Source organism: Rhinichthys klamathensis, unplaced genomic scaffold (genome assembly GCF_029890125.1).
Source record: "Rhinichthys klamathensis goyatoka isolate OS25496 unplaced genomic scaffold, OSU_Roscu_1.1 h1tg000011l_1, whole genome shotgun sequence".
NCBI classification, from domain to species: Eukaryota; Metazoa; Chordata; class Actinopteri; order Cypriniformes; family Leuciscidae; genus Rhinichthys; species Rhinichthys klamathensis.
This window is the reverse complement of record NW_026606564.1, coordinates 5,314,084-5,336,803: the sequence shown is the minus strand read 5'-3', so window position 1 is coordinate 5,336,803 and position 22,720 is coordinate 5,314,084. Positions and strand designations below refer to the sequence as shown.

The following is a 22,720-nucleotide window of genomic DNA, read 5'->3' as shown; positions in this document are numbered from 1 at the left end:
ATGCCCTGCTCACTTTGAATGGCGGAAACCCTTGAAGTGGGGGCTCTGGTGGGAGCTAGGCAATAGAGTCTCATGATGTGGCAATGAAATGCGAGCAATAAAAAACAACATAATTTTCTTTTTATCTGGAATTACCCTTCATATGGCGTCCCCTTCTTCAAGTGCCCTTCAAGGGAGCATAAACAACATTTGGAATTCACCTTTTGTTTGACTATGGTTACGTTCAGACTGCAAGCAAATGTGGCCCAAATCCATTTTTTTGCTCATTTGTGACTCTTTTTCTAATGACAGTGTGAACAGCACAAACCACATGGAATCTGATCTTTTCAGTTCCGATTTGTGGCACTTCCATATGTGGTACTGAATCTGATACAGGTCAGATGTTTTGCAATGCGACTGCAGTATGAAAACAGTCAAATCGTAATTCATGCGACATTTACGTCACTCTAGAGCAACATTTATCACAATTCTGCGCTCATGGGAGTCACTTCAAAGATTTTACATACTTGACGGTATCAAGACATTTGCGAAAGGTATTAAGTAAAAGGACAGTGGTGTGTCAGAGCTCATAAGTATTACATTGCCAGCTCATAAAAGCAAAACACGAGGGCTTGTATCATAAATGTTTAAAAACCCTACTCTCTTTTTTCGCATTATTGTCTTTTATTTTATTTTATATTGCCTACGCATACATTTGCTGGCTTCCGTGGCAGATCACACTATAAATAAATGCATAATCACCTACTTCAATTTTATCCATGTTTACTTCCAGGTTTTTTTATCGTTCGATTTGAATTGATTTGATTTATTAGACAAAAAATAGTGAAATTATTTGTCAAGGATAACACAATACAGTTAAAAACGTGTTTCCATTGCGGTCCTTGATGTGAAGCACAAACTTCACTCATAGTGACAGGTTACTTTGGCATTGCATACTATTAAATACAAAGCGACAATAGGTTTCCACATTTGCAAAGTTTACAATCCCAATTAAACATCCACACAATTCTGTTTTACCTAAATGCAATAAGAGTTTATTTTCAGAGAGTTCATTTATTTTCCTCTGATCTACTTCTACAGTCCAGAACCCTAATTTTGACTTCCACTCAGCTGTGGGTTGCTGTTTGCATAGCAGGATATGTTTTATAGCTTAGGGCTTATGAGAACCTTGAGGACGACTGTGTGCCTGTCCTTCGCTGAAGACTCTCTCTTGCTCTCTCAGAAACCATCTGTCTTCATATTGACTGTAAACTTCACTACAGTGAGAGACAGACTTACTGGATTCTTTTGATACAACCTGGCTCAGTTTGAGAATGGGATCAGCTTCACCTTTACTATTGCTTTTATTGCAGTTTGTTTTATAGAGAATATGTGGATGGGCAAGAAAATGGTCCCATGAGAACTTTAACTGGAAGTGGTTGGCAGAGGTCCATATGCACTGGTCCAAACTGGCTTTAATGTTAGCAGCGTCAATTTGTAAAAACAATCAAACAATCAATTAAAATTAAGCTCACAGCCAGGCTTGCTAAAGATGTCACAGCATGCCTCGCCTAAATAGGAAAACTACCATTGTGCCCAGAGCCGATCAGCCCTAGGGCCTCGCAAATTACTCAAGGCCCCTTGTGTCAAAGCAGGTCAATCAAAGTTTACAACATCGATGAGAAAATTCAGCGAAACTATCCTTCTGGCCACGAAAAGAGAGAGAAAAAAAAAACACCATGAGAGTGAATTGCGGGAACAGCAATCAGGCAGACTTGTGTTCTTTCCTCTCCAAGTTTTATGTCAGCAAAGAACAGTAAAGTTAAGTTGAAACGCATCTTTCTCTAGTCTGTCTGTCTTGCTGACCCAGCTTGGCAGTGCATCTTTTGGTCTTTCTGTGTCTTGCTGGCTAATGCCGGCAAATTCCAGGGCTGTGTTCTGTGACTTAGTGCCTGACAAAAAAAAAAAGAGAGAGTGAAATACAACTATTTATTACATTTGATAAACGACAAAAGGCAACGGTGATTGTTTATAAACTGCAGCTCGGAAAAGATAACCGTGTCGTGCGTTAACATGCGTTTATGTGCGCGTGCACGAAATGAAATGCACACTTTCCAGCAAAACATCTGTTGGGACCAGTACAATATGGGTGTGATGGCACTCCTCATTATAGGCACACATACTTTTAAAACAAGACAATGATTATCTAGTCGGTTTAGTTACAACTCTGCAATAAAGCAAGATGGAAAGCAATGTATTGACATTGACTATTGATTTATAGGCTATATTAAAACAGTGACATGCTATGGCATGCCATTTTAGCTTTTATTCATTCACAAGATGCATTGATATCAAAGTCAAAGTCAAAGTCAGCTTTATTGTCAATTTCTTCACATGTCAAGACATACAAGAGATCGAAATTACGTTTCCTCCATCCCACGGTGTACAGACAATATACTGTATGCCTACAGTCAGTATAAGTAGTGCAAAAGTGCAAATAGTGCAAAAAGTCTGTTGTTCCAGTGTGCAATGTGCAATTTATGCATACAGTCAATATAATAATAGTGCAAAAGTCAGTTTTCAGGACAAACAGGACAGCAACAGCAACGCAAGTCCAAAGGATGTTATGTAACTGGGGGGAGAAGGGGAAGAGAGTTCAGCATCCTAACAGCCTGGTGTATGAAGCTGTTGGTGAGTCTGGTGGTGCGGGCGCACAGGCTTCTGTACCTCTTACCAGAGGGCAGTTGCTCAAACAAATTGTGAGCGGGGTGGCTTGCATCACTCACAATTGTGATGGCTTTGCGAGTGAGGCGGGCGGTGTAAATATCCTACAGGGAGGGGAGTGGGAGTGAGGCACCAATTATCCTTCCAGCTGTGTTCACTATGCGCTGCAGGGCCTTTCTGTTGTAGTCAGTACAGCTTCCGCCCCACACAGTAACACAGCTGGAGAGGATGCTCTCAATGGTGCCTCGGTAGAATGTGATCATGATGGCTGGTGGAGCACCTACCCGCCTGAGTTTCCGCAGGAAGTACAGGCGGCGCTGAGCCCTCTTTGCCAGTGATGCAGTGTTGGTGGTCCAGGAGAGGTCTTCACTGATGTGAACCCCCAGGAATTTGGTGCTTCTCACTCTTTCCACCACAACACCGTTAATGGTCAGTGGCAGGTGTTGGGTGTGGCCTCTCCGGAAATCAACAACAATCTCCTTAGTTTTGCTGACATTCAGCAGGAGGTTGTTGTCCCTGCACCACGTGGTCAGAAGGTCGATCTCCAACCTGTATTTGGTCTCGTCGCCCTTGGTGATAAGACCCACTAGAGTAGTGTCATCAGCAAATTTCACTATATGGTTGTCGCTGTAATTTGCAGTGCAGTCATGCGTCAGCAGGGTGAAGAGCAGCGGACTGAGCACGCAGCCTTGAGGGGCCCCCGTGCTCAGTGTGATGCAGCTTGAGATGTTATTTCCAACACGTACTACTTGAGGCCTCTGGCAGAGGAATATCAATCAAAGTACATATCAATACTTAAATTTGTACATTTAAAAATGTGAATTCTTGATATTAAGTACTTTTTCTAGTAAGTGTCTATTTCTGATATCAGGCATTACATTTTCATTAGTACTAGGAGCACTGGGGTGTCAGGTGTGACTGTGTGGCACTGGCAAATGGTTTACATTGTTCATGGGTCAGATAGGAGGGCCCCTTAACAGAATTTTGCTTAGGGCCCCAGGGAGGTCAGGATCGGCTCTGATTGTGCCTAAAATGCACAATATGCACTACATTTTCAGGTCCTCTAGGATTTTGCAATGGCAAGAATATCCAACTTTGCTTGCAATTAAGAATGCAAATTAAACAAAAAATGTATTTGTCACATTTCTGATCAATCCCCATTGTGCCCATAAGTAAGACTGAAAATTCTGTCATCATTTACTCATCCTCATGCCGATCCAAACCCTTATGACTTTCGTTCATCTTTGGAATGCAAATTAAGATATTTGTAATGAAATCTGAGAGATTTCTGTCCCTCCATTGACAGCTACGCAACTACAACTTTAACGTTTAAAAAAAAAAAGAAAAAAAAAAAGATTGTAAAACAAATCCATATGAATCAAACAGTTTAGTCCAAATTTTCTGAAGAAACACGTTCACTTTATAAGATGCACAGATTGAATTTAGGCTTTTATTCATATATAAACATTGTTAAGCGAACACAAACAGAGCTCATCCGTACTTTCTTGACGTATGAGAACAAACCTCATTGGTTTTTGCAGAAGCTGAAACGTGCTGCGTAACACAAGAATGAACCTTATTGGTTCTCGCACGTCAAGCAAGCATGCTTGAGCTTCTGTTTACCAAAACTGAGGTGTGTGTTGACATATGTTTAAATGTGAATAAAAGCCTAAATTCAATCTGTTCATTATATGAAACGATCAGGTCTCTTCAGATAATTTGGACTAAACCGCTCAATTCATATGGATTAGTTTAAGAGTTCATCTCTTTATGAACTTTTTGTAGCGTCAAAGTGGTAGTTGGGTAGCTGTCTATAAAGGAACAGGATAGATCACCCAAAAATGAAAATTATCCCATGATTTACTCACCCTCAAGCCATCCTATGTGTATATAACTTTCTTCTTTGAGAAGAACACAATCTATATTAAAAAAATATCCTTGCTCTTTAAGCTTTATAATGGTAGTGAATGGTGCTCCTGACTTTGAAGTCCAAAAAAGTGCACCCATGTGCCCTCAGTGCATATACGTTCACAGAAATTTAGCATATTTTATCACATGTCCCTATACCCTATCACATCACTATTTATTCTGAAAATTATTATTGAATATAAAATTACATACAGTACATTATGATATACAGTTCAGTGTAAGTAAATATATTGTCACATATTTTTCAATAAATGAAAAACTGCAATTCCCTATGTATTGTATTATTTAATAGTCTATATTGTAATATATTAACAAAATGTATTATTTTGTTTATTATAATTAAATAATATATTTATCCTTCATACATCAAGTGAATATATATTTTTTGCGTAAGGGCAGGTGGGGGAAAAAACCTCGAGTAGCGTGTATGTTGTTGGGAGACCTTGCATTAAGCCACTTCACTGGACAGCTTTGAACACAGGGGTTAATGTTTGATTTTCCAGCTTGTTCCAAATAACCTCAAACAAAGCCACTTTTGTGTTTTGCACCTAAATTAACTACTGTCCAGCGCACCCGGTGCATGCTTAATATTTCCTCATTACCTTTTATTGCATCTCTTTTTCTTCTGACCACTGATGGCTACGGCAGGATAAAATGTGTAGGACAAGTTTATTCTCTTCACCATATTCATTACACTGATCCCCAATAGCACACAAACTAATGAAACTATGAATTTGTCAACCGCTAGCCTACATGTATTCTTACAAATGTGATTTGTGTTATATTCATGAGCTGAGAGAGACCAGTTCTCAATAATAATTTAATCAACACTATGGTGATTTGTTTTAGCTATGTAGCTAGCTAGCATTACACTATTTCTTTAAATGCAGGGGCTATTTAAGTGTGAAGGAAACGGTAGATGCTTTTTATACAAACGAGTATATTGGTTTATAAATCCTTCAAGCTGGGATCAGAAGTTACCTGTGTAAAAATATCAATACTCTCTATCATTTCTTTTTTTTTTTTTTGGTAGTTTTTATGTGGTTCGACTCCATTGTTGTAGATGACACTTAGTATTCTTCAGTAGTGAACAGATCATGATGACTGTGTCCAGATCAGGTTCTCACTCCAATAGAGAATAAATCACTGGGGTAAAAAAAATCTTTATAAATAAATAAATCATTAAAATTAAACAATTTGACCTCTTCTGACCTATGTTGTCTTCCTGCTTCCTCCGGTCTGTTGGTCTGTGCATTTCCAGCAGCCGGATGATTCTCTTTGTGACAGGTACTGTGACGCCTGGTTTATACTCGCCGCGACCCCATTTCGCGTGGTGGTGTGCACAGCATTTTTTTTTTTACTTTGCACGCAGCTCCACTTACGAAGATGCCACGACTGCAAGGCAACTCTGGGCGAGCAAGCATGTATATCTGTACTAGCACCAGACTACCATAGAAGAAATAAGTAGTATGTAGTGGGTTTGGTGAAGTATACCAAAAACAAACATCGTCGGAATACGAAGTCGCCCCCCTATACCCTTAAATATGCCGCTATTTGAGGAGACAGCCATTTGTAGTAGTGTCCGAACCATAGTGGACATTATTGAGTGCACTTTTTCAATCCCACATTGCACTGCAAAAATGAGTGTACAACCGATGTACGCTCAACGGATGTCTAAATTCGCTCACTCGTTTTCATTCACTCCTTCAAGTGAACAGTATTAGTGGACTAACGTAGGGAATAGTGAATGAGGGTTTAGGGGCCGATTTCGGATTCAGCCCGTGTGTACATATAATCCCAGTGTTTCCTGTGTTGTTTGTCAGATCTTGTCCATGAATGGATGTCTTGTTGGTTTCCTCAGTTTTGTTTTCTGTTTTCCTTGCGTTCATTTGTGTCTTGGTTTTCCGAGTTTGTTTTTTGTATCTGATTTTTCAGACTCTCTGCATTTGGATTCTGCTCACCCCGGTTTCTGAGTTCACTGATGGTACAGTTAGCAAGAAAAGACTAAAATATTAAATGTGTTTTATTTAGTGTATGATTGCATAAAATTAAATGAAAATGAAGGTGAAGGTCGAATGGACACATGTTTAGTGCTAGAGAGCAGGTCCTCATGGAATCTGCACCTATAGAACAACTCAGAAAGTTCTGCAGTAGACTATTACGATACCTGTCAATCACTTCTGCATCCTGCATCCTTCAATTCTTTACACTCTCAGCTTGTTTTAAGACATTTTACCATGTTTACTATGTATTCAATAAAAATAAAAAATAAAAATTCTGGGCAGAAAACCATCTGTGAATTACACCTGGGCCTGCTGATAGGCCACTAATCTTTCCTAAACACCAAACCCAATGCTATTCCCAATGCTAAGAACAAAACAAAAATTACATTACTGTATGGTGGGTGATGCAGGAAGCAGGTTATATATATATATATATATATATATATATATATATATATATATATATATATATATATATATATATATATATATATATATATATATATGTGTGTGTGTGTTCAATCCTGCTGTTTCCATACATTATGTCAGCTTAGTAACCTGGATGCACAAAGCTGTGAATTAAGCTGACACCTCATGCTGACTGACGACCTCTGGCTCAAAAGGTCGCATACTGTAGTATGGCAGGGAGTGAATATACAGTGGAATCAGTGCAGACATGCCTCAAGGCCTGTTTCAACTCGTATGTTCAGCATTAAAATACGATTTGTGGCGATTAGGTGGTGCTTATGGAAAAGCAGAAATACAGTGGTATAATATTTGCTTATAAAGATGCTGATAGACTGTATTTTTTTGTCTCAGTATTTGCTTTGCTATGTCTAATATTTGCCATAATATATGTTCATTGTTCAAGATGTTGCAATAAGCACACACGCACGCATGTACGCACGCACACACTCGCACACACACACACACGGCAGCTTTGTGCAACTTTTCATTTCTGACACCGGCTTGTCATGGTGAAGTAACAAAGTCAAACAGCATTCACATGATTTCAAACAGCCATTCAGTTTTTTTTTTGTTATCCATTATGATGTCAAATACAAGAGTAGAGTACGGAGAATGAGACCTGGGTCCAGATTCTTCCTCAACTTTTCACTGTCACTTAGCAAAATAGTCTGTTTGTAAGTGCCACCAAGGCAATGAAAGAGATGAGAACAAAAGTCAATTCACGAGTTCATATTTACAATTTTGTCCAAAACCAGAGCACGTTTGGAGAGAATAAATGACAATTTTAATTTCACATTAACAAAGATTTGCATGAAAATTTTAAATTTTAGAAGATGTTACATCTAGTTGTTGTATGAAAAAACACATCAAAATGGAATCCATTGTCAATGGGGGAAAAGTGGAGTTGGTCTGCATCTGGCTTTCATTGACTTCATAGCAGCGATGAGAATGTACTGTAGGTGCATCTTATCACATGCTGCCTGGGAAACGGTGAAGGCACACCCCTTCATTTAATCACCCATTCCCATTGTACATCTGGATCTGGAACAGTATAGGAGGGTCAAAACAAAAGGTGGTGGATCACCATCACAATCCTTAATTATAAGTGGCTCTTCTTTGTGTTAACTGACAATGGGGGTGACATGATGAGGGAAGATCAGCTGGCATGGTGACATGCACATTTGAAATCTCCTTTACCGTGTCTCCTTCAGCATATGTGGGTTGGTAATTGTCAATTATCAACACATGACCTAATCTATGGTGCACACAATTACTTAATGTCTTTTTTGCAGTGCTGAACCACAGAAAAATGGTTTTCAGGTAGCTAATTAACCTGTCCTTCCTCCCTCCCTCCTTCCTTTTGTTCTCAATCACAAAAAATGTTTATTAATGTGATAACTCTAAATAAAAAGGTTGTAAAAGTCAATAGAGTGCTGCAGTGATGACATTTTTGTAGGTCAAGCCAGAAGTGAGAATCACCCTGGTTCCCTCGACAAACCCCCAACAGATTATTGCTGAAATATTTCCTATTTTAGGATTTTTTTTTATATTTCCTCTGGCGACAAAGTGGGCATTCATTCATACATACACATCATGTATCTAAAATAACAAAAACAAATAAAAGAGATTCACAAAATTTTTTACATCTAAACTTAAAATTACATCTAAACTTCACAAAGTTGGTCATGTAAAATCACAATCAACTAATATATTGTTGCACAACATCACTAAACATTCAATTTAACATTAATTGTGAGACAGTTAACAACACAGAGTTTTTAGTAAAAGGCATAACATTTACAGTAACGCTTTTAACCACATCACATCCAACATCATCACAGTTAAGCTTCCAACAAGCTTGTTTTAAAAAAACGCATTTTCCTAAGATTTTGCATTAGAATAGTTGCCTGTTTATAAACACGATGAGGCTGTAGAAGTGGACTAGTGAGTAGGTGAGTTTACCTGTTTGGCTGAAGATGTTTAATGTCCCAAAAAACCGGAGTCTTATTTAGGCACTTGATAGTGTTACAACCGGCTCACAATTGCAATATGGATGAGAGGCAACACGGAGGGGCAAGGAGTGAAAGAATGAATTTATTCAAAGAAATAATCAAAATGAACTAAAGGTGTTCAAACAATCAGTAATCAGAATTAGTGGAAGTCATTATTGAAAGTGTGTCCCTCTTCTCCCACGCTCCAGCAATCCGGATCCTAGAAGTATACTTTTAAGGAGAAGGAAGAAAACGGCACAAGAACAATACCCCACAGGAGACTCTCACTGACCCCCGACTCCCCTGTATCATTCAGAGCAATGAGCACGAGACAAAGTGTCAGCAAACACGTTGTCTGCGCCTCGAATATGCTTAATTTGCAAATTATAAGGTTGCAAAAACAAAACCCACCTCATCAACTGCTGACGGCCTTTGCAACGAATGTAGAAAGGTCAGTGGATTGTGATCTGAATAAGTGACAATTTGAATACACACCGAAATGTTGAAGGGCCCATATCACTGCAAGTGCTTCTTGTTCAATGACAGAGTAGTTTGCTTGATAATAATTAAATGTACGCGAAAAATAGCTTACTGGGTGATCAATCCCATCCATCCCAGCCTGCAGAAGAGACGCACCTGCCCCGTTCTGGCTCGCATCCACCTGAATCTTAAAAGGTTTATCAAACTGTGGCGCCACTAAGACTGGAGAAGAGGACAGCAAAAGCTTTACATTGTCAAAAGCTTTTTGACAACCTGGAGACCAAAAAAACTTAACAGAACCTTTCAGCAGATTAGTTAATGGGCAAACAACAGACAAAAAGTTTGGGCAAAACCCCCAATAATATCCAGCCATACCCAAAAAGCGCATTGATTCTTTTTTCGTCGAAGGAACAGGGAATCGTTCAATCGCACACACTTTTTCTTGCAATGGAGGCACGCTCCCGGGTCCCACCTCCCTTCCCAAGTAGACCACATTTGTTTTCGACAATAAGCTGAGCTCCAGTTAAACTGGGAAAAAAGAGCAAACACGCTCCAAATGCTGTTCCTAGGTATCGCTGTAAACAATTACATAATGTAAATAAACTGCACTGCCCGCAAGTCCTTACACAACACGGTTCATCAGTCTCTGAAACATTGCTGCTGCCTTTCTTAATCTGAAAATCATAACGGAGCATATAACCCAGAGGATGTAATGAAGGTAGTAATTCCTTGCATCCAAGATGTTAATGGAACCTGCCAATATCCTTTTAACAGGTCGAACTTACTGACAAACTTAACTGTTACGCAGTCCTCAATCTGGTGAAGGGGAAAAGCATCAGGCTTTGTAACCATATTTACCTTTTGGTAATCCGTGCAAAGTCTGAAATAATTATCAGATTTTTTAACAAGTAAACACGTTAAAACCCAGCTAGAGCAAGATGGTTTCGCTAAACCATTATCCAATAAATATTGAACCTTAGCCTCTAATGCTTGTTGCTTCACAATTGGCCCACGGTACATCCACATCATGTTCAATTAAATGTGTATGCAATGGGGTATCTCCAAACAAAGCTGGAAATTCATGTATTACCTTTATTAACTCTCTCTGTTGAAAACGTCTCAGGTTACGACTGTAACCGTAGTTCCCTGAGAAAGGGAACGAGACGATGCGTCACTTGACGCCTTGGGAACGCCCCCAGCGTGAATGCGTCTGAGCATCAATGTCAACTAGTCCAATGGAAAGAATGAGCGTCACGGGCGGGTGACGTCATGACCAGGAAGGGATAAAGGCTCACCCGGTGAAACGCGGCATTAGCTTCAAAAAGTCGAAGCAAGCCGATCACAGGGAAGCAGGAAGTATGGCAGGGTGACGCATCGTCTCGTTCCCTTTCTCAGGGAACTACGGTTACAGTCGTAACCTGAGACGTTCCCTTTCGAGGGAACTCTCGATGCGTCACCTTGGGAACGAGAATACCCAAAACGCCAGAATTCCAAGTACCTGAGTGTCAGTCTGTTGGAACTAAGCACTAAGCACCTGAGAACCTGGGGCAGCATCCAGGTCCAAACTGTAAAACCTGACGAACGTGAGCGGTGAGGACCAGCCTGCCGCATCACATACGTCTTGAAGAGAAACTCCAAATAATAAGGCTTTAGAGGCCGCCATACCCCTCGTAGAGTGAGCTCTGACCACCAAAGGACACGGCTGGTCAGAGTACTCGTATGCAAGTGAAATAGCCTCAACTATCCACTTACTAACCGTCTGTTTAGAAGCAGGAAGACCCTTCTTAGGTGATCCAAAGCAAATAAATAACTGGTCGGACTTCCTCATAGACGATGTCCGATGAACATAAGTATCCAGTGCTCGCACTGGACACAAGAGGTTCAGCCTTTCCTGGTCCGCAGATGTAAAAGGAGGACAGAAACCTGCAGCACAATAGGCCTCGGAATAATGGTAGGCACCTTTGGAACATATCCATGTTTCGGGTAAGAATGCCTTGGCCATCCCCGGTGCACTCAAGGCAGGAGGGGACCGAAAGGGCCTGAAGGTCTGACTCTAATAGGGACGAAATAGCTAGCAGAAAATAGTCTTAAAAGAAAGGAACTTCTCTGAGACCAAATCTAAGGGCTCGAAGGGAGCCCCAGATAGGCCTTCTAGAACTATTGCAAGGTCCCAAGCCAGCACCCTAGTGCAAGTTGCAGGCCTCAGCCTCAAAGTGCCACGAAGGAAACGAGTGATCAGGGGGTCTCGACCCAAAAATGTACTACCCACCAGGGCGTGGAAAGCCGCAATGGCCGCCACGTATACCTTAAGCGTGGAAGGACACAGACCTGATTCAAAGCGTTCTTGCAGAAACTCGAATACTGTGTTTACTGAACAGTTAACCGGATCCCACTGACGCTGGTAACACCAAGAAGTGAAAAACTCTCGAAATAGTGAATATAGTTTCCTCGTAGCGGGAGCTCTGGAGCTTAGAATGGTCTCAACAACCTCGGTTGAGAGACCACTCTCTATGAGTTGGGCCCCCTCAGAGGCCAAACCCACAGTTTCCAAATCCCCTGCCGGGGGTGCAATATTGCATCCCCTGCCTGAGACGGAAGGTCTCTCCTGATCGGGACCTCCAAGGGAGGTCCGTCGAGGAGAAAAATTAGGTCCGCAAACCAAATTCAGCTCGGCCAGGGTGGTGCTACTAAATAGGCTTATTCCATCCTGGCGGAATCACTCCAGAACTCCTGGGAGCAGAGCAACAGGGGGAAATGCGTACAGACGTAGCCTCAGCCACGTCTGCACCATAGCAACCAGCCCCGTGGGGAATGGTTGAGTGAGGGATAACCAGAGTGGACAGTGCGTCGTACTTTTGCTGAGACGAGAACAAATCCACTTCTGCCTGGCCATAAAACTCCCATATTTGCTCCACCGCCTCGGGGTGGAGTCCCCTGGCCTCAGCCCCTGCCTCGACAGGGTGTCTGCTCCAATATTCTGCCCCCCCTGGAATATACACTGCCCTCAGACAGCGTAATTTCCTGAGGGACCAAAATAATAGGCCACCAACGTGTTGTCTGTGGGTCAAGAACCAGAGTTTCCTCCATATAACCAAGGCGCGGGGATACTGCCGCGTGATCTTGATCGTACGGAGTGGGTTTCCCCTCAGGGAGAACCCTCTGGTCCTGAGCCACCACTGTAAAGGTCTCACGTACAGCAGGTCAAAGGGTATCACATTGAACGCTGCTGCCCTGAGGCCTAACAGTCACTGTTTCAGAACAACACATGATGGCCCCTCAGGTCTGGGAGGAGATGTCTCAACGCATTGAAGACGACCATCATCTCTAGGCAATTCATGTGCCAAGCGAGATGATGACTCCTCCCAAGCCCTGAGCTGAGCGGCCTTCCAATACCGCTCCCCAGCCGGTGAGGGAAGCATCTGTCGAGATAGCAACTCGATGGCAAAGAGCTCCCAACACCGAACCCTGGGTTAAGAACCAGTGTTTCCTCCATATAACCAAGGCACGAAGGCACGGCCGCGTGATCTTGATCATACGAAGTGGGTTTCCCCTCGGGGAGAACCCTCTGGTCCTGCGCCACCACTGCAAAGGTCTCATGTACAGCAGGCCAAAAGGTATCCCGTTGGACGCTACTGCCACAAGACCCAACAGTCTCTCGAACTGTTTTACAGTGCGTGACTGGCCTAGCTTTAGCTCTATGGTGGCTGTCAGGATAGCAGCTACACGAACGGGCGATAAAGTGGCCCGCATCGTCACTGAATCCCATACCACACCAAGGAAAGTGGTTCTCTGTACTGGAGAAAGAACACTCTTCTTGGCATTGAGCCTCAACCCCAACATCTGCATATGAGCGAGAACGACACCTCGGTGCCGAACCGCTAACTGTTCTGATTCCGCTAGAATCAGCCAGTCATCTATGCAATTCAGAATGCGTATACACTGCAGCCTGGCGGGGCCAGAGCTGCGTCTATACACTCCGTGAACGTGCAGGGTGATAGAGCTAGACCGAAAGGAAGTGCCTGATACTGGTGTTCTTTGCCCCAAAGAAAACCTCAGGAACCTCCTGTGCTGAGGGAGGATGGAGATATGGAAGTATACGTCTTTTAGATCTATCGTGACAAACCAGTCCTCGGATCTGATTTGAGTCACGATCTGTTTGAGTGTCAGCATCTTGGACTTGAGTTCCAGCACCAAACACTCCAACAGACGAAGATCTAGTATGTGACGCTGCTCTCCATCCTTTTTTGGAACAATGAGATAACGACTGTAAAGACCCGACGCAATGTCGGGTGAGTACACCTGCTCTATAGCTTTCTTTGCTAACAGGGCCTTTACCCCTTGCTCCATTACCAGAGAGATTACCATTACCCATAGAGATATATTTGGCAGTAGCTTCCGCGCTGCCAGAAAACCTACCAAGGGAACCAGCCCCTCGAGGCTGGCCTCTGGTGTAATAAAGACAGCCAGACCTGAAACATACTGGCAGGAACCACCCGAACTGACTGTTTTCGAACCCCCCTCAGAGGGCGCGAGTCCGACGCAATGTCGAGTTGACGCTGCGCCAGAAGCTCGCTGGAGAACGCTGCGCCCCGAAGCACCAAGGGTGGCGGGGTTGGCAGAACGGTCCCCTGAGGGCACAGAGATGGAAAGGGCACCGTATAATGAGGTGTACACCATTCCACCCCGGTTGGGGCTGCCCTCACCGGTCTGACGCCGTGGCGCCAGACCTTTTCTTTTGAGCCGCAGCCTTCTCAGCATGAAGAACGGTCCTCGGATCCGGCTTCTGCTTTGAAGGCTTTGGCTGCTGTGTTGTGTATGAGAAACTAGCCGGCTGGAGCTGCTCACGCCCAGCAGCCCCAGTGGGTTGGACATAGCGAGGGAGAGATTATCTTGTATCTTTCTCCATGATTCCCATCAAATTGAGCCAGAGGTGTCTCTCAGGGACCACATTTCTTTGGCTGCCATCCCTGAGAGATAAATCTGAGGCCCGACGGAGTTCTCAAACCCCATCGGGCCAACTCCCTCACTTCTGTCCAAATACCACAGCAGGTCAGCCTGATATGCTTGCAGCACTGCTATAGTGTGCAAGCAGGCTCGTGCTAGACCCACTGTCATATATGCTTTTCCCACTAGATTAAAAAATAGTTTTCTTTAATGGTTCAGTGAGAGAAGCCGACGCCTTCAGGGACGATACTGAACCGGGAGATATAGCTCGCAAGTGTCTGTTCTACCCGGGGTATTGCCCCATAGCCATACTCTCTTAACCCCCAAATATCTGAATATACATGAATGTGGGGCTAAAAAATGAGTAAGGCTTTTTCCATGATCTAGACAGCTCGCTGTGCAGATCGGGAAAAATGGAAGGCCCCGTGATGGAGGTGGAAAAATAGAGGGAAGGAAACTCGTTCAATTTATTCTAAGGACGAGTGCCCCCTTATTTCTGCTGGCCATTAAATATTTAATTCATCTACAGCCTCAGTAAACACCTCCACCAGCTTATTATTATATATATATATTTTTTATATACATTCTTTATATATATACACTTTATTTTATATATAATATATAAACTATCATATATATATATATATATATATATATATATAGGCTATATATAATTCTCATACGCTGGGGAAGAGATGGCAAATCCACTTCCCCCATGATTGTGTACACTTTCAATGCCCAGCACATCTACCTCCTCGGAGGTAGAGCACTGAAGCATTGATTTCTCTCCCCGGGCGGAAGAGACCGCAGCGCGGGCTTCCGAGACCGGAGAGAGAGCACTGGATCCCTCGTGGAAAGGGAGGAGATAAGATCCGCGGACCCGTCTCCAACCCCGTAACGAGATCCTATTCGCGATCCACAGGAATGCATTCTCCGCGCTGCCTCGGCAGACGCGTGTCCTGCACCCCGAGGATCGCGAGCCTGGCCACTTTCCTCGAAAAGTGACAGGCGGGCGTGGAGCATGCGAAGCGAAAGCTTCTCACAATGTTGCAATCAGCCCCCTCGGAGGCTGATACCGCATGCTCCACTCCCAAACAAACTACACAAAGCTCGTGTGTGTCCCCACCCATTAAATAACGCGGGCAGGGAGAAGCACAGAGTTTGTAAAGTTGTTTCGCCATAACTCTTCCCAATAATATCGAACAGACAACAATAAATAGACAGAGACAGAGTAACACAGATCGCTTGCTGAGACACAGAAGCTAATGCCGCGTTTCACCGGGTGAGCCTTTATCCCTTCCTGGTCATGACGTCACCCGCCCGTGACGCTCATTCTTTCCATTGGACTAGTTGACATTGATGCTCAGACGCATTCACGCTGGGGGCGTTCCCAAGGCGTCAAGTGACGCATCGAGAGTTCCCTCGAAAGGGAACTAGGTTTTAACAGATGGTTTTTACAGATTAGCATGACAGAGCTGAACAGATTTATTTCGATCGGGTGTAGAAATAAGATAATCCAACTCCGATAGTGACAGTATATGGTCCAGAGTATTTTGTACAAAATGGTGAAGCAGGCAAAGTCAACAATACCAGACCTGATGGCCTGGAGAAGACTCTCGCAGTTCAAAGTCATGATCAAATAATCTTTTTTTTTTTTTTTGTGTTCTCTCGTGCATCTCCTCCTAAACCCATTCACACCACAGGCCCACGAGCAAAAGATGCTCAAATGGTTGCCCCATAGCTGGTATGGGACATAACGGAGCCGGTTTAAGAGACTGATTTGGAAAGCTGCTTTGAAACAATCTGTATTGTAAAAAGCGCCATATAAATAATGGTGACTTGGTTTGACCCATCATTTGACATATACGACACATCTTAATAAACTTAGAAACATATGTTTTTAATAGGGGCCAATAAAAATGCCTCAAAATTCTGTCAGAAGTTTTTGTAACACCTAAATGCCCTGCAATCGGACCATGTGCTATGTTGAGTACTTCATCTCACAATTTTGTGGGCACTACAATCTGCACCAAAGACTCACCCCCGCTGTTTTTGCTCTGGGACATCCATTTCCGTAACAGCGTCCCATCTTGCACAAAATACCAGCTTGCGGCATTCTGCTCATCATCCAGGGACAACATAGCATCAAATAAACTAGACAGCGTTGAGCCCTCCCGCTGTGCAGCTACCAACTCTGCACGAGAAAAGAAAAGAAAGGCCAGGAGCAGCATAATTACAGGACTTTTGCACAGGCGCTTGATCAAACTCTCCCTAAATAGAATTCTTAACCGCTTTTGTTTTAGAACGAGTCACAGGACATGATGAAAACACATCTGGAAATTCCTCAGCAGCAACATCAAACGAATTGACAGTAGGCAGTGGAGCGACAATGGGTGACAGAGATACATCTGGCCACACACCCTCTCCGGCCAGATTATTACCCGAAATCACATCCACTCCTCTCACTGGCAGTGATGGTCGAACACCCATAATCACCTCACCTTTACCAATTCAGATTGCAAAACAACTTTGTGCAATGGAACGGACATTCTTGTAAGTGCTATTCCCTGAACCAGTACAGTTTTTCCCAATTAATATAGGTAGAGATTCTCAGGAATAATATATTTAAGCTGCTCATTGAGAATCAATTCTTGCAGGCTCTAAAATGTACGGACATTAAAAGTAGCACGCCAACACTTAAAATTAGTTAATTCACGAAGAACTTCAACATGGGTTTGTTGCAATTTTCTACCAAGTGCGAAAACGCGATTGATATGCCTCTGGAACTAATTCAAAAGGTTTACGAACTTGGGCTTTTACCTTCATGTAATATTTACGATCCTCCACTGAAAGCGCAGTATATGCTTCTTGAGCTCTACCAACTAATTCTGACTGAAGCATAATTGTTCGATCAGTACTAGGCCAATCTCGTTCATTGGCCACACTCTCAAATAATGAAAAATAAAAACTTTTGGGTCTTTCTCATTAAATTTTGGTAGCAACTTCAAATTACTTTCTCTAACTCCATCTGCTGATAGTCTTTCATCAGCCATGAGTTTCAATCTTTCTATTTGTAACTGATCATATTGAGCCAGTCGATCTGATACTAATCTTTGTTCATGTTTAATTTTTTCATACTCAATTTTACGCTGCTTTGCCAAATCATCAGCCTTAAGTTTTGCTAATTCAATGTCCTTTTCATTTAGTTCTTTCTCGTGCTCCGTAGCCTGCTTAATTTTTTTTTATCATGAACCTGCTGTAAGGCCAATATTTCCTTTCGCTGTTCAAATGATAAATTACTCATCGAAATATCAGGTTTCTGTGATCCTACATCAGAACCTGCTATTGCCGTCTCTGACACACCAGTCATCGCACCACAATCAATCATTTTCTTTTTAATCAACGCTCTCTTCATTAAAGTTTATCGACTGAATTAACAACCAGTTTATAGCTCTCTACAATCCTCCATAATTTCCTACATTCCATTTTCTGATGGGGAATTAACGAATTCTTCTAAAAACGCCATACATAACCCAATCAAATAATTTTCAAACTAACACAGTGACTGACAAATAAAATCACGTCATTTACACTCACAATCAAATATCCCCCTGACTATCCCACATGCCCAACAAACTAACTGAACCCTAATTCTTCCTGGTCTTCCTTTCGGTCGAGCCTCTTTAAGCATCTAATACAGCTGGTGCAGAGCTGAACTATCGGTCCAGACCTGCCGTGCACTCAACCGAGGAATACACCAACAAACAAATAAAATAAAATTACAGCCTACCCGGGGAGCATAACAAATAAATGATGAGCCACCTGTCCGAAGCCAAACACGAACAAACTGCTCCACTTACTACGAGCGCACCTGATTCTCTTCACTAATTACCATTCCATGTGCCTCTAGGGGGGAAAAAAAGCGGACGAGCCCCCATATGTAGCAATAGCCTTTTTCAAGACAAGTAACAGCTTTAAAAAAAAAATCACAAGGGGTATTAATGATGTATTTTATGTTGTAGAATAACATGTGATAATATCTTGAGCTTGTTAACCACAGACCTTATGTTAAGATGATAGCAGAAGAACCCAAACGCAGACGGTAGACAATTACACAACGTTATTTATAACAGAAAAACAGGGGAAAATAAAGCCCACGAGGGGGCAAAACAGAGGCAATACAAACGAGGGATAACTAAACTAGATAACACTTGACAAACACTAGACTATTAAACAGCAAACACAAGATCAAGACATTCTTCAAAGACAAGGTACTCACAGGTAGACTCTCACAAAGTGTGACACAATAAACCGGCACAGGACAGCAAACACAAGGGGATGAAATAGGGGAACACTAATGACAAAGACAGGTGAAGCTGACTAGACAAGGACAGGTGAAACTGACTAGACAATAATGACGAGACGAGGATAACAAGGGGGCGGGGTAACGTAACGAGACAACACAAGCACATGGCTGAAAACACAAGACCATGTCCTTGCACACAAAACATGATTCTGTCATGATCCTGCCTCAAGACTAGAGAAAATCAAGGACACGAGGGCAGAATCATGACAGAACCCCCACCTTAAGGAGCGGCTACCAGACGCTCCAAAAGAGGACATCAAACACGAGACATGACAGACTGGGAAACAGACACAAACCAACAAAACATGACAAATAACAGTAACGGCAAACACGAAAACACAACAACAGGGTTAGGATGAAACATTAAAAATAATAAACAAGGAAGAGGTGGCGGAGGAAACACAGAGTTCATGGGGGGTGGTCCAGGGTGGATGGGTGTGCTGGGGGTCTTAGGTCCACGGGATGAGGGCTTGGGACGAGGATTCCGGGCGGACTTGGGTGGAGGCACTCGAGGAGAAGCCATAGGGGAACCAGACTGAGACAGGGTGACACGTGGAGAAGCGCTGGGGGAACTTGACTGGGACAGGGAAGGAGACAGCACAGGACAGGAGACAGGGTGAGAAGTAATCGACTCAGACTCAGATGTAGTGCTCATATTAAACTCGGAAGCGCTCTCCTGTGCAGTACTCTCAGGAGCTGGAGCAGCGAGCTCGGAAACAGCTCTCTCAGAAGTTAGCTCAGGAACTGTTCTCTCAGCAGCGGGTGCTGGGACCGCCTTCACAGCGGCGGGCTCTGTGACTGCAGCGGGCTCTGTGACTGCAGCGGGCCCTGTGACTGCAGCGGGCCCTGTGACTGCAGCGGGCTCTGTGACTGCAGCGGGCTCTGTGACTGCAGCGGGCTCTGTGACTGCAGCGGGCTCTGTGACTGCAGCGGGCTCTGTGACTGCAGCGGGCTCTGTGACTGCAGCGGGCTCTGTGACTGCAGCGGGCTCTGTGACTGCAGCGGGCTCTGTGACTGCAGCGGGCTCTGTGACTGCAGCGGGCTCTGTGACTGCAGCGGGCTCTGTGACTGCAGCGGGCTCTGTGACTGCAGCGGGCTCTGTGACTGCAGCGGGCTCTGTGACTGCAGCGGGCTCTGTGACTGCAGCGGGCTCTGTGACTGCAGCGGGCTCTGTGACTGCAGCGGGCTCTGTGACTGCAGCGGGCTCTGTGACTGCAGCGGGCTCTGTGACTGCAGCGGGCTCTGTGACTGCAGCGGGCTCTGTGACTGCAGCGGGCTCTGTGACTGCAGCGGGCTCTGTGACTGCAGCGGGCTCTGTGACTGCAGCGGGCTCTGTGACTGCAGCGGGCTCTGTGACTGCAGCGGGCTCTGTGACTGCAGCGGGCTCTGTGACTGCAGCGGGCTCTGTGACTGCAGCGGGCTCTGTGACTGCAGCGGGCTCTGTGACTGCAGCGGGCTCTGTGACTGCAGCGGGCTCTGTGACTGCAGCGGGCTCTGTGACTGCAGCGGGCTCTGTGACTGCAGCGGGCTCTGTGACTGCAGCGGGCTCTGTGACTGCAGCGGGCTCTGTGACTGCAGCGGGCTCTGTGACTGCAGCGGGCTCTGTGACTGCAGCGGGCTCTGTGACTGCAGCGGGCTCTGTGACTGCAGCGGGCTCTGTGACTGCAGCGGGCTCTGTGACTGCAGCGGGCTCTGTGACTGCAGCGGGCTCTGTGACTGCAGCGGGCTCTGTGACTGCAGCGGGCTCTGTGACTGCAGCGGGCTCTGTGACTGCAGCGGGCTCTGTGACTGCAGCGGGCTCTGTGACTGCAGCGGGCTCTGTGACTGCAGCGGGCTCTGTGACTGCAGCGGGCTCTGTGACTGCAGCGGGCTCTGTGACTGCAGCGGGCTCTGTGACTGCAGCGGGCTCTGTGACTGCAGCGGGCTCTGTGACTGCAGCGGGCTCTGTGACTGCAGCGGGCTCTGTGACTGCAGCGGGCTCTGTGACTGCAGCGGGCTCTGTGACTGCAGCGGGCTCTGTGACTGCAGCGGGCTCTGTGACTGCAGCGGGCTCTGTGACTGCAGCGGGCTCTGTGACTGCAGCGGGCTCTGTGACTGCAGCGGGCTCTGTGACTGCAGCGGGCTCTGTGACTGCAGCGGGCTCTGTGACTGCAGCGGGCTCTGTGACTGCAGCGGGCTCTGTGACTGCAGCGGGCTCTGTGACTGCAGCGGGCTCTGTGACTGCAGCGGGCTCTGTGTCTGCAGCGGGCTCTGTGACTGCAGCGGGCTCTGTGACTGCAGCGGGCTCTGTGACTGCAGCGGGCTCTGTGACTGCAGCGGGCTCTGTGACTGCAGCGGGCTCTGTGACTGCAGCGGGCTCTGTGACTGCAGCGGGCTCTGTGACTGCAGCGGGCTCTGTGACTGCAGCGGGCTCTGTGACTGCAGCGGGCTCTGTGACTGCAGCGGGCTCTGTGACTGCACTCGCTGGAGTGGGATCTGGGATGGCGCTTGAAGAACGGGAGGCTCCCCTCTTCCTCCTCTTTCTCCTAGGTCGAGAAGCAGAGACCATCGCCGGAGCTGAGACGGGTTGGGGAAGCACGGCGGCGACTGTGTCGTGCGAAGGAGGGGTTATCTCTGGCAGGATTGACTCCGACGCTGAGGACTCTGAAGGAGAGTCCCACGAGGTTCGCCTCCCTCTTCTCCCTCGAAGACGGAAGGGGGTAGATGAAGTGCCAGGAGTCGTGAGGGCGCCAGCCTGATCCCCGAGCGTCACGACGCCTATCATTCGACCCTCGGGAATAGCTGGCAGGCAGGCAGAAGGTGGAGAGCCCGAGGAAGAAGCCTGCGGAACCTCCCGGGAAAAAAGATCCCAGAGGCGGGCATAATCCCTCATGATCTGCTCACCCTGGGACGGGATAGGGCAAACGACCCGTTCTCCATTGGTTGGTGCGGACAACCAGCATCGCTCACGGAACTCCGTTTGGAACTGGAGTTGGGAGGTCATACTGTCTGCTGGGTTCTTTGTTGGCCGGTTCATTCTGTTAAGATGATAGCAGAAGAACCCAAACGCAGACGGTAGACAATTACACAACGTTATTTATAACAGAAAAACAGGGGAAAATAAAGCCCACGAGGGGGCAAAACAGAGGCAATACAAACGAGGGATAACTAAACTAGATAACACTTGACAAACACTAGACTATTAAACAGCAAACACAAGATCAAGACATTCTTCAAAGACAAGGTACTCACAGGTAGACTCTCACAAAGTGTGACACAATAAACCGGCACAGGACAGCAAACACAAGGGGATGAAATAGGGGAACACTAATGACAAAGACAGGTGAAGCTGACTAGACAAGGACAGGTGAAACTGACTAGACAATAATGACGAGACGAGGATAACAAGGGGGCGGGGTAACGTAACGAGACAACACAAGCACATGGCTGAAAACACAAGACCATGTCCTTGCACACAAAACATGATTCTGTCATGATCCTGCCTCAAGACTAGAGAAAATCAAGGACACGAGGGCAGAATCATGACACCTTACTTCAGGCTTTTAACCAAGATCCCATCCAAAAACACCTTTAACTGGTTCCTAGCTTTTGGCCTACAAAAATGCATCATCACTGCAGAAATCTATAAATGGTGAAGCTGACAACTGTACCAATGAGAGAACTTGAGAGAAGAAATCTTTAATTACCTTGTTGAAAAGTAAAATTACTTGTGGTTCCCTTGGCATATGAAGTCCCTAAACCTTTAGCATCCCATCTACAGTTGTTGAGCAGTTTCAGGGGAGGATACTGATTTGCTCTTGATTAATACTTTATTGATCCTCCTGGGGCAATTCAGT

General features: G+C 45.0%; 1 protein-coding gene across 1 annotated transcript in view; it reads left to right on the top strand.

The window, feature by feature from the left end:
- tmtopsa (teleost multiple tissue opsin a) overlaps window positions 1-22,720 on the top strand; it is a 97,688-nt gene that overhangs the window by 53,361 nt on the left and 21,607 nt on the right. The gene's annotated exons all lie outside the window — the stretch shown is intronic.